The sequence below is a fragment of the Microtus ochrogaster genome, chromosome 7 (assembly GCF_000317375.1).
Source record: "Microtus ochrogaster isolate Prairie Vole_2 chromosome 7, MicOch1.0, whole genome shotgun sequence".
Lineage (NCBI taxonomy): Eukaryota > Metazoa > Chordata > Mammalia > Rodentia > Cricetidae > Microtus > Microtus ochrogaster.
The window spans coordinates 60,626,576-60,639,049 of NC_022014.1; positions in this window are offsets into that span (position 1 = coordinate 60,626,576).

The window sequence follows — 12,474 nt, forward strand, 5'->3', positions numbered from 1 at the left end:
TCTCTCTCTCTCTCTCTCTCTCTTGTTTTGTTTTTCAAGACAGGCTTTCTCTGTGTAGCCCTGGCTGTCCTGGAACTTGCTTTGCAGACCAGGTTGGTTGTAAATTCAAGTAGATCCACCTGCTTCTGCCTCCCGAGTGCTAGGACTAAAGTGTGCACCACCATGCCTGACCTATGTCAGTTCTTAACAAACAAAATGAACAAATGCAGAATGCCCACATCACAGAAAAGTCACAGCCCCCAGCATTGGGTGCTTGGGATCAATTCTGAAACCACACCACCGACTGCAAAGATGGCTCAGTGGGTAAAGTCATTTGTTGAACAAGTGTGGAGACCTGAGCTCATATCCTTAGCTCTCACATAAAAACAAAGCACAGCACATGAGCATCTGCTACCCCAGGGCTATGGGAGACACAAAGATGAGAGGATCCCGGGGGGCTGTCTGGGCAACTCGTCTAGCCGAAATGGTGAGCCAGGTTCAAAGAGACTGTGACAAAATATAAGGTAGAGAGGGATAGAGTGGAACACCTGACACAAACCACTGAGAACAGCTCACATATGCACACATGTGTGTAACACACGAGAGAGAGAAAGAGAGAGAGAGAAAGGTTCTATAGAGCACTTGATTAGAAACGATGAATTGTTTCTAATTGTCTCACAGCACCTGCAGAAAGTGCAAGTAATTAATTTGAAAAAGAAAAGTAACCATCAGAGGGCATTGCAGATGGGAAGCTGCAAACGTTAGGGTTTGTCCATCTTGCAGCACCGGAGATGAAAAAGCAAGGGCCTTGAGTGCGCCAGGCAAGAGCTGTACCACTGAGCGACACACCCAGCCTACAAAGCGAGTCTAGTCTTTTTTTTTTTTTTTTTTGAATTTTTTTTTATTAAGAAAGAAAAAAAAATTTTCCGCCTCCTCCCAGCCTCCCACTCCTCCCACTCTCACCCCTCCCAACCTCCCCTCTGAGTCTAGTCTTAAACACGGCAAAATCAGGCGACCGGAGTGACTCGAGGCAGAACAAGAATATCGAGTATTGGAGGAACCTGACCTGAGCCCTCCCTGATGAAAAGGTCAATGGGAGGCTGGGGACCCAGGCCCGGGGAGCATCGCCTGCCATGTGGAATCTGTAGGGCCTGGACTGTGGGCATTGAAGGGGAGCACCACCCACTCAGCTGCTTTCACCTCCCTCTCTCTTCCTTCACTTTTCTAGGGCCCCCTTAGGGATACCCCAGGATACCCAGAGTCCCCAAGGCAAAATTGAACATGTCACATATAAATAATCTAGCACTTTTTAGCTGTGTGACCTTGGATAGGTCACTCAATTAGTCCTGTGAGACCAAAGACGACAGTGTACACGGTCAGGTTAGTCATGGACAAAAGGGGCCTGTCTAGTGCCTGGCATCGTGCCTTCCTGCCCAACCCAGCCACGCAGCCCTTGTGAGGGCCATCATCAGCCCTGTCTGATGTCCCTTGTCATCTCTATGACCAGAAGACAGTGAGGAGGACTTGGGGACACAGAAATGACTGATCCGCTCTGTGGTCCATTCCTGTGGCTGCCAGCAATTGCAACCAGCTCTGCAAGCAAGCCTGCTGATCTCATGAGCAGGCCCACAGTTGTAGTGATGATGTATTGCGGGTGGGGTTTCTTGAGAAGCAAGTGATGAGAACAAAGTGTCAAGCGGACAGGTCTTGGGACAGTGTCCTGGAGCTCAACACTTGGAAATGGACAGTGGGAAGGAACAGATCCCAGGAGAGCAGCTTATCTACCTATGTTACAGACTCAACCCCTAGGGGGCGCTATAGGCTGATGCCTCCTTGGTGTCGCTGTGAGTTGCTCTGATGTTGTGGGCAACATGTTAATGATATACAATCAGATGTGGGCTGCCCAGGGAGAACTGAGGTTCCCAAAGGAAGGAGCTGCTGACTAAGGGTTAATTACTACTGACAGCTCTCTCAGCAATCATATGGAAGTTGGGGTGCCAAAACCCTCACTGAGGGGGTTTCCCGGTGGTGCTCATGATGTCCACCAAAGGGTGATGGTAGCTATCCGTGTCATCACCATGGCTTCTCTGCTTGACTGTGAACATCTAGGAGTCAAAGCTCATATGTGAGCTTGGCTGTTGTCTTCCCCCCTGGCTCCAGCTGAGAGCAGGGGCATAGGAAGGCCCTCTTTAGTGGCTACATGCCCAATGGACTAATGGTCACTTTTGATGTATATCCACCGAGTAATCAGCTACATTTGCCGTATCTAATACAGAGGCATCATGGGAAGATGGAGGCACAGAGAGACGGCTGGCCAGCTAAGGCAGAGGGAGAAGCTGGCTGTAAGTATAGGACTCTGCGTGCTATCCTGAGCAGCCTGCCTAGGGCGTGACAATCAGACCCGTTACTGAAGTTACCTCTTCTTGACCCCTCCCCCATCTCCTGGCCTGGACTTCCGGTTCCACCTGCCAGGAAGCCAGACTCTGCTTGATGCCCCTGCCCTGGAACCCCGACTCTGCTTGATGCCCCTGTCCCTGGCACCCCATCTGTCCCATTCTCCTCCAGATGTCTGTGCCCCCTCCCCCCATCCCCATGCAGACCCAGGGCGACAGGCCAGAGAGGTCCCTGGGACAGTCATGGTGGTGTCACAGGCAGGTACAGGTTAAGGACCAGTAACCTGAAAATCCCCAAAGCTGAAGTGCTCTAAATAGTGACGCTTTTGAACACGATAAAAAAAAAAAAAATCCCAGCTCTGACCTTTTGTGGTAGTGCCCAGTCAAACACAGGTTTTATTTTATTTTTAAATTACCGCAACGGGTAATAAAATGACCCAGGTGCCATCTGGATGACACTAGCAAGCTTCCAATGATGTTCTAAACGGGACCAAGGCCTTCGCGTGTGACCCACGGTGTTTTCTGCTGATGTTCCCTTGTCGTGCAAAAACATTGCTGCAAATGTCTAAGGCCTTGGGGTTCTGTATAGGCGACAGTCTTGAGAAAAACTGTTCACACTTCTTCATAGCCCAGGAAGCCAGGCTGCTGAGGAGGCTGGGCCTGCGAGTGTGGAGTCTTTAAAAACAATATTTTAACTAATTAATTGTGTGTGGCGGGGTCGGGGGTGAGGGTTGTGTGCCAAGTGTATGTGTGGTTGTTGAGGAAAGTGGGGTCTCTCCTTCTACCGTGTGGGCCTTGGGATGGTGGCAGATGTGTTTTAAATCTTCTGAGCCACCTTACTGGCTGGAAGGTGGGGTCTTTCAGAGGACTATGGTATGACTGGCTGCCAGGCATGGCGCAAGGAACAGAAGGGCACCCTCGCGAGGTCTGGGCCGAAGGTGTGAGCTGAAGTTAGTGGAAAAATATGAGAACCCCAAATTCCGATGAGACTATCTTCCAGCTATGGTGTAAGGTTATATTTAACACATAAATGGATTTTCTGTTTAGATTTGGATCTCATGTCCGAGGTACCTTGGTACGTACACGTGGATATTCCAAAATCTAAAATTAAATCTGAGATCCCAGCATTTCTGTCCCTGAGCAAGTCAGAGAAGCCACGCCAGGCTGTGTTTTGATCAGAAAACATTTTCTACGGAAGAAGTTGAGGGGTGTTGGCCAGAAGAGTGTGTAGAACACTAAAGACAAAGGGCAAAGGGCAAAGGTCAGTCAAACCCAGGCTCTCAGCTGAGGGACTGAGTCAGACAGTTTCTCTTGGACTCTGTTCACAAGGGTTAAATCAAGTTCTATCTGCATTTAGTAGATGTTGAAGACATTGTATTATCCCCCTTCACGTTTCCCTAGGAGACGGGGTTTCTGGGAGTTTGCCTTGGAAAGAAGGAAGCTCCCAAAGGAGAAGGAATGGCGACAGCCCTGTATTTAGGGGGTGAACAAAAACACACAGAAAGCTGCAGATTGAGCTACTGTACGGGGATAATTACGGCTGCTATTTTTGCGCGTTTGTTTAACAGTGATAATTTGGCGACAGCCTGGTATTATAACATCGTCTCCCACACAGAAGTGGTTTTAGTTCCCAGTCACCAGAATCCATTTGCATTTTCCCTGTAGGGTTTGGGGCTGGGAAGCTGGTAACTCACTGGCTGCGGTGGCTCCAGCAAAGGCTTGTCTCCCTGCGACAGTGGCACTGAGGCCAGGGTTAGCTGTCACTCTGTGATGGGATGGGAACTTGACCCACCTCCAGTCTCTTCTTAATGGCCTTCAGCCTTACTCTAGGCCTCTTCTATCCTGGCAAAAGATCAATTATTCTGCAGGCATTCCACCGGAGCAGATTTTGGGAGAACTCAGGAAGTGGTTGTTTAACGTCCCAGGAGCACAGGTCCAGAAAGAACAGCATGAATATTCATGAATTAAAGGCAAGGTGGAAGAATGGCTTTAGAGGGAGGGCTGGCAAAATGTCACTACTAGACATTGCTGGACACAGTTCAAATGCCTCTCTACTGGGGACCACACATGTGGGTACAGAATAGGGTGGGGACCGAGACAGAGACGCCAGAGTTTAGATAGGAGAACCTCAGAGAGCAGCTTTTCACCTCATAAACAAAGACAGAATGGCATTGGAACATCACCATTTTAAAGCTACTGCAGATTGAAACTGGGCTATGCTTGTCAATGGCCACGCTATCCTGGGTCTATGTCATAGGCCCCATGGAAAAACATCAGTACCAGGATCCGAGTCCAAGTAAGTGTCTAGATTCACCTGGCAGTTCACAGGAGAAGAAACAGAAAAACCAAATCACCAACAGCCTGGGGAGCTAGTCACAAAACTCCAAACTGTGGGATACCCTGCGTGGAGACAGACAGAGGATAAAGAGGATGAACCCAGTGACAAGAAGAAGTGGGTTCTGGTAATGGGGGAGACCCAAGACTCAGTCACAAACACAGTATTTTAAATAACCGAGAAGGCTTTGGTGTCACATCAATCCAGTCTTCAGTTCTTAGCCAACTAAAGGACATTCTCCTTGATGCTGTCCCTTACCACATCACCCCTACTGTCTTCTTTTCCTGCACCCAAGTGACAGGGCTGCCATGCCCATTAGCTCAGATGTCCTATAGGGTCACAGGTCTTTTATGGTGATCTCTGATCTCTGTGAAGGATGGAGGTGCCAACTACTTCTAGATCAAGCCAATCCCTTAGTTTCCCTCTGTGTCTTCCACTATACGATAGAGAGAACGATGCTCTTGTCATGGGATTGCTGCAGGTACAGAATGCAGCTTATTGGATTGACACAGAGAACATTCTAGGCAAGGCCAGGTGCTTCTAAACTGGGAACACTGCCCTTGGATAGCTGGCAACATTTGGATGTTTGGCTGCCACAACAGAAGATGGATATGCTATTGGCACATGGTGGGTTGAGACATTGCTGAACAGTCTGCCACACATATGGAGAACTTTCAGGTCGAGTGTCAGTGTTCCAGAGGTTAACGGAGTCTTCCGCTTGGCTGGGATAGGTGGGCAGTAGGATGCTCAAGCCCTTATGTGGGATTAGAAACCGGAGAGCCTGGATGTGTATGTGACTCCGTGGGGTAGATTTGTGTATCATGCACAAGGCCCTAAATTTAATTCCAAGTGTAAACAATAGACAAACAAAATAAGAGCCCCTCTCCCAAGACTCCATTCCGAAGGCAAGGAGGCTGTCTGGTTACATAAAGTACATGCAATATTCCGTGGTCTTGCTCAAAGATGTGATTGATCATCAGGTCTGCAAGGAGAGATGTAGGCTGTGACTTAGCCAGGACTTTCTTCAAGGTGGACCTGGACCCAGCCGGATGCTGATGATGGCATTGATGTCAGATCCTGGCCTCTGGATTTCACCATCTTGGCATCTGTCTCTGAGATTTTTTTTCACTAGGACTTGGGTCCAAGGCAGTGATGTGTACTTGATGGAGTATTTGATAGTGAACCATAGTGAACAAGGCAAACGGTATCAAAGCACTACTGGATGAAGAGCGTATGTGTAATGAATAACATAAGCATCACTTGCAGAAATGAAGGTCTACACACAAAGAAACCATAGTGCCCGTCTTAAAGAGCATGTAACGCGACAGGGAATATTAAACACATTTGCATGTACTCTTGGACACTGGCTGGGAAAGAATGAATGAAACACTGAGAGCCAGGTCTTGTGTGGATCACTGATGGGTGTGTACCTTGTTCTGATGGGGGCACGCTCAGATTCTACACTGGCAGTAAAGAAGTAAAAGGAAGGAGATAGAAATTGCCTATAGAAGCTGATAACCAAACGGTAGTAACAACTAAAATAATGTATTCACTAATTTAATGATTATGAATAAGGGGGTCAAACTACTAGAAATTCTACAAAATTAGTTTTTAAAATCTCATCCCTTTTTCCTTCCAGTGTTGGAGAGAGTTCATGACCGGGCTGCACATTTATTGAGATGGGATCTCAGCATGTAGTCCAGGTTGGCCTAGAACTTGTGTATTCTGGGCTGGTCTCGCAGTCCCAATCCTGTCTTGGCCTCCTCACTACTGGGTTTGCTGGTATGCCCCAAACCAGACTCCATCCATCCAGAAGAACATGAAACATTCTCTCAAGGGAGCAGGCAGGGAGACATTCCTGAATAGGTCAAGGAGAGAAGCTAGTCTATAGGATCATCCCCCTAGGAAGGAAATGAGGGTGAGAGAGACTTGAAGCAGCCGGAGGGATGACTGTGATGTTTCTGTGGACTTTGGCCACCAGGCATTGACATCCTATCTCCGGGTAGTCCCTGACACCTACATTCTGATGACTGGGTGTCCAGCTACCAAGCAGCTGTTGCTGTCTCTCCCTATGGGATTCCTGGGCACCCTTCAGGAATTCCCCATCTCCTAGCTGAACAGAGATCCGGCTCTGAATTTGACTGAATGCACCATGATGACCCTTCTCACAAGCTCATTATCACCACACTCTCTTTTTTTTTTTTCAGCCCATGTATCTTTCAAAAGTGCTTTCTTGAAGGAATGGAAATATTCCTCCCTCCCGTCCAGAGGAGGATCTGCTGACACCCTGGCCTGACCACGGGTCACAAGTCTTCCTTTCCAGCTGTCGGTGAGCGAGAGCAAGCAAGCCTCCACCCCTGAGTGACTTCAGCCCGGAAGATCCCGAATTGTTCTGCAGCCTTTTCAGTGTGGGTTGACGTCATGAGTAGAGATGGCAGCAGACCTTGGGAGGTTCTTAGGGAACAGTGTGTCACCGCTCTTTCCCACTTAGTGAGGCCTTTCTCTCTTTCTCTCTGATCATGGAAAGGGTACATTTGCCAAGCTGAGTATTTAGAATTGCAGATGCCAAATTCTTGGGAGTGACATAAAACTTGTAGAGCATTGAAATTATTGCCAACCCTGAGTAAGTCTGTGTGTGCACGCACATGTGAGAGTGTGAGCACACAAGTGTGTGTGAGCATGCTCATGTGTGTGCATGCTCGTGTGTGTGCATTCACCTGGGGAGATCAGAGGTCTCGCTGACCTGTGTTTTCTTTAATCAGACTCCACTGTACTTTCTTGAGACAGGATTTCTGAGTGAGCCTGGGCTCACCAGCTAGAATGTTTGCCTGACCAGCAAGCTCCAGGGATCCGTCTACCTCTGCCTCCTAGTCCTGGGATTACAGATATGTGCCTACTATGTGGGTTTTGGGAGTCAAACTCTGGTCCTCACGCTTGATTGACATGCACTTAACCGGTTTCCCCAGCCACCAAGGTAAATCTGTGTAGAGACTCCTTCAGGTCTCCTGATCCTCCCGTTTGTAGTGCGAAGAGGTAAATGTGATCACGTTTACAGAAACTTATTGGGAATTGTGCAATTTGATGAAGGTTGTAAATGCATGCTGATGATACTGTCTAAGGATGTCCTCCTGTGGGAGCCGAAGCTGACATCATGGTGGCGAAACTGACATTCACAAGAGCTTGTATTATTTGACCTTACAGAAGGGAGTTCTTTTCTGAGTGAGCGCCAAGCCTGAGAGCTGACCTTGACTTTCGGGGCATTGAGACTTTCTGTGGATTTCATCGATGATACTCACTTGGAATCTCTCATAGGGCAGACTTAATTTAGACTCTACCATTTTCTTTTCTTTCTTTTTTTTTTTGGTTTTTCAAGACAGGGTCCATTTTGTTAATAAAAGACAACTTAATCTGAGGAGATGTTTACAATTCTTGTTGTGTTGGGATTTTCAAATAAAGATTTATTTATTTTTATTTTATATATACAAGTGAGTGTTTTGTCTGTATGTCTAGGGCACCACATGTGTGCAGTGCCATGGAGACCAGCGGAAGGCATTGGATCTTCTGGAACTTGAGTTATAGACCAGTGTGAGCCACCACATGGGTGCTGGGTACCAAACTCAGGCTCTCTGCAAGAGCAGCAATTGCTCTTAACCACTGAACCGTCCATCTCTCCAGCCCTTGTGTCTGAGTTTTGAAAATAATAGGTTATAGAGTGTTCTCACACAGGTTGCACGGAATCTAAAACGGGGTGGGAGGTATATGAATGTAGGTGGATTTAAAATCAATTTTGACTGAAGTCGTGTTTGCTGAGAACACGGTAATACACGGTCTCTTTATGGCTTCAAAGACATCAAGCCTGGTTAATGAACAATGAGGGCATGCAAAAGGAATATTGAAAAGCCAGCAGTGAAGACTGGCTGAAGTTCTGAGACCACAAGGTCACCTTTGAAGATCCGCTGGCCTTCCTCAGGACTGGGTGTCCATTCTTGGCCCTGGCCACAGGAAGAAGAGCAGTTTGGCTCCGGAATGCTTAGCACTCACCATCCTGATTCTCAAGAGCAAGCTGTTGTTGTTTCCTAATGGATGCCAGCTTGAGGGGTGGCTTTGGAGTCAAAGTACTGGGCTCAAGCCAATGAACTTGGCACCTTGCCCATAGGCGCACAGTCTGAGAGAGGGAGGCCACTGAAGGTTGGGGAGGAGCAAGGATGCTACTGGGACCTTTGGCCTCCTTTGTGGCCTACTTACCACTCTCTAATCCTTTCTTTCCTGTGTTTTGTAAGAAGCCAGTAATCCTCATGAGGATAAGTGAGACGGTGACTTTATCCCCATCTCTGATGGCAAATTCCATCGGATCTAGACCCAAGTCCTTAGTCCTGAGGTCAGAACTCTCCGAGGAAATTAAAAAAAATATTCAGGGGATCGAGAACCCCATCCTTGGAGCCTAGAGTATGCAATGACCTTGTTATAATCTGGAAGTTTGTTAGAGACACAGCTCTCACCCCCCAGAATAGCATCTGGAGCTTGGGGCTGGGAGAACATGGGCAAAGCCAGTCATGAAGTGAGGTCTTCTATTTCCAAGGTGGTCCCTACAGTGGGTGCCAATGCTCCTCCTACCGTGGAAGGTTGGCTTCTCGACTTTTAAGTAGCAGGACCTATGTTCCTGCACTTCAACCTGGGTGATTTGAAGATGACAATAAGTATGGCTTGGGTCACTTCTGAGGCTTCTTCAAAACAAACAATATGGCTCCTGGGATACTCTTTCTTAGCTCCCAGCTGTTGGACCGTGAGGGAATCCTGTCTGCACATAGGTGTTCCACCCAACGACCTCAACTCCTGCCTGTCAGGGGACCCCAAGGGCCAGACAAATGAACAATGAAGTCTTTGAAATAACATCCACGGCTCAAGTTCAGCTTCCCATGAAACTCTGAGCAAGAATCACCTTGCTGAGGCCCAGCAGACCCCCTCAAATAGTCAGGACATGAATGCCATCACCTTAAGTTTTGGGGGATAATTCCTTCTATACTGATAGGTGGTCATTCTATTTCTCTGACCAAAGGGTGGTATGGGTTTTTGACCCAGAATTGGCCAGAGATACATGAGGTGGGTCTGTGGGACTTACATCTGGGGATGTTGTCTTTGTCTCTTGGGATGACAAAAGAAGGGGTACCCCTGCATCTCTGCTGGTGCAGTTACCTTTTCCGTATCATATTTTATGTGATCATCTTGCTGCCGGCCCAAGGATAAAGTCAGTTCCAGAAAGCACAACCAAGAGATGGCAAGAGCTGGGTTTATATACTTACATGTGTGATTAAAATTCTTTTGATCAAGGAAAGGCTATGAATAGCTTCTGAGACCAGAGTACAGACAGGAAAGAAATCACAATGGTGGTACAGTGTTGGTACATTCATCCATACCCTCATGGGAGAAGAAAAGATCCCAGACACATTGCTAGGGAAGCGTGCATGGCCGGTTCCAGGGTGGGAACCTCCTGCCTCCCTTGACTTGCCAGCTTGGTCTCAGGCTGGGGATGGCCTGCTATAATAATATCATAGTCAACAGTCTGCTTGCAGTTAGGACTAAATTCTATTATCTTCCCCATGTGTACAAAAACAAGCCTGGTACAGTGACGAAGAAAGTGTTTTAGAGAGAGAAAAATGCATCTTAGGTGTTAATAACATTGACAAAACTCGGAGTCAGTCATGTCTAAACATTTGTCCGGCTTGAAAACCCCACTTCGTCGTTTCCAAACAGAGCCTCACAAGCGGCGACAGAAGCGGATGACGATTATCACGAGGTGCCGATGAAGTGGGAGGCTGGGACCTGCCTGTCGCTCTCAGTTCACAGGCAGATACGGAAACTGGCGTACAAGAACAATGTGGACCAAATCATTAGAGGTGTGGGTGTGGGCGTGGAGAGTGGGCTTGGAAACACTCTCAGCTGAGCTTCTCAGGATAGAAGGGGTTGCCCAAGGATTCACAGTGAGTCAGTGGCTGAGCCCAGAGACAAAAATCAGCTTCTCTCATCTTCCCCATCCACTATGCTGTGAAACCAAGGGGCTGAACTGTTACGAAGTACCCTGCATGTGAGGGGCTGAGTGGTGACCTCTCTCAGATTTGTTCTCCAAGACCCCAGTCTGCAGTACCTCAGAATGTGGATATATTTGCATATGGATACTTCCAAGTGTTAGGAATACAGATGTGTGCCACCACACCTGGATTATATAGTGTTAGGGGTTGAATCCAGGGCTTCTTGCATGCTAGACAAGTGCTCTAACTGAGCTAATATCCCCAGCCCCTGGTGTCCTTTTAAGAGGTAATTTGGATATACCACACACACACACACACATACACACACAAAGTCTCAGAGGCACATGGGCACACAGCAAGAAGGTAGCTATCTCTAAGCCAGAGGAAATGCCCCCCACATCAGTCCTTATGGCCTCCTCCAAGCTGACTCATCCAATGATCTTCAGTAGCCACCAGCTGTGTGGTTTCCTGTGCCACTTGCCAGAGCCTGAGAGCTACCCGCTGCGGCTTTGTGTGTTTGGGGACATTTGGCGTCTTAAAGAGAGCGAGGCAAAAGTGGGCATGGCAAAAATACACAGCAAAGAGCGTCACATTGGCTTGCCTCTCCAAACTCGCCAGATAAACAATGGTCAAGCTGCACTGACACCTGGAGAACTATGGGGGTTTAAGGGGTTTCCCAGAAGCTGCTTGCCGCCCCAGCTCAGCTTCCCCACCAGGAGAGCAGGGTCACATTGTCTGGCCTTCTGCAGGCATGTGATCTGTCCACATATGTCACATAGCTGGGAAGCAGATGCTTCCCCCTACTAGGATTAAATTGGCAACCCCCACATGTTCACAGACATCCTTGGCAAGGCAGCTGGATCAGCTGGAATCTGGCTTGTTTGGGCTCAAAACGCACTGTGTTGTCAAACCCGGCTGGCAGTTTCAGTGTCCTTAGGTGGCACAGACACTTGTCCACACAACTAGATCTTAGAGCCTTGGATGGAAGCACGGTCCTTGAAGTCAGGGACAATGACCCCAGGGTTGGACACATGCTTGGAGCTCTGAACACAGAACTATCAAATTCTTGAGTTCTTATCATCTGTCACTTCTTTGGGTTAAGGCATCAAAAGCCCCTGTGGAATGCCTTATCAAGGGGCTGTGTGGATTTAAGACATCTTCAGCCGTTAACACCTTGGTGACTTCATTGGCACCGCTGGATACTTTACCTTAGTCCCTGATCAGGGCAGCTGCATTCTGGAAGGATGAAAGACAGAAAGTTCATGGCCTTGGGGAGAGTGTCACACAGAGAGATGTGTTTTGTGGAGGGACACTAACGACATCAAAGGATAGAGTGTTTCTTAAGGAAGTGTTTGCTTGAGATTTCTGAGCCAGCCAGACCGCTGGAACAGAATCACCTTTTGGCCTCACAGCATAGACCACGGATGGAGAGCCAGCTTGGTTGGCGAGTGTTCAAGTCTGGCTTTGTCTATATCAGAAACTCGGCAACTCCAGCCTGGCCTTTGCTGACCCGGAAGTGCAAGAATAAAATATAACTCGAACATGGGGCATCTTCAGATACAGCACAGCAAAAGCTGCTGGCTTCCCAGGGGCCCATGGCTATGATTGGCACTCTGGAGGCAGGACTTCAACCATGCCCTCAGCCAATCAGCATGCCTGTGACTCCAGGCTCTGATGCCCACTGAAGGAAGAGCTACTCTGGGAGCAGGGAGAGGATTGGTCAGGTGACGACGGCTAAGCG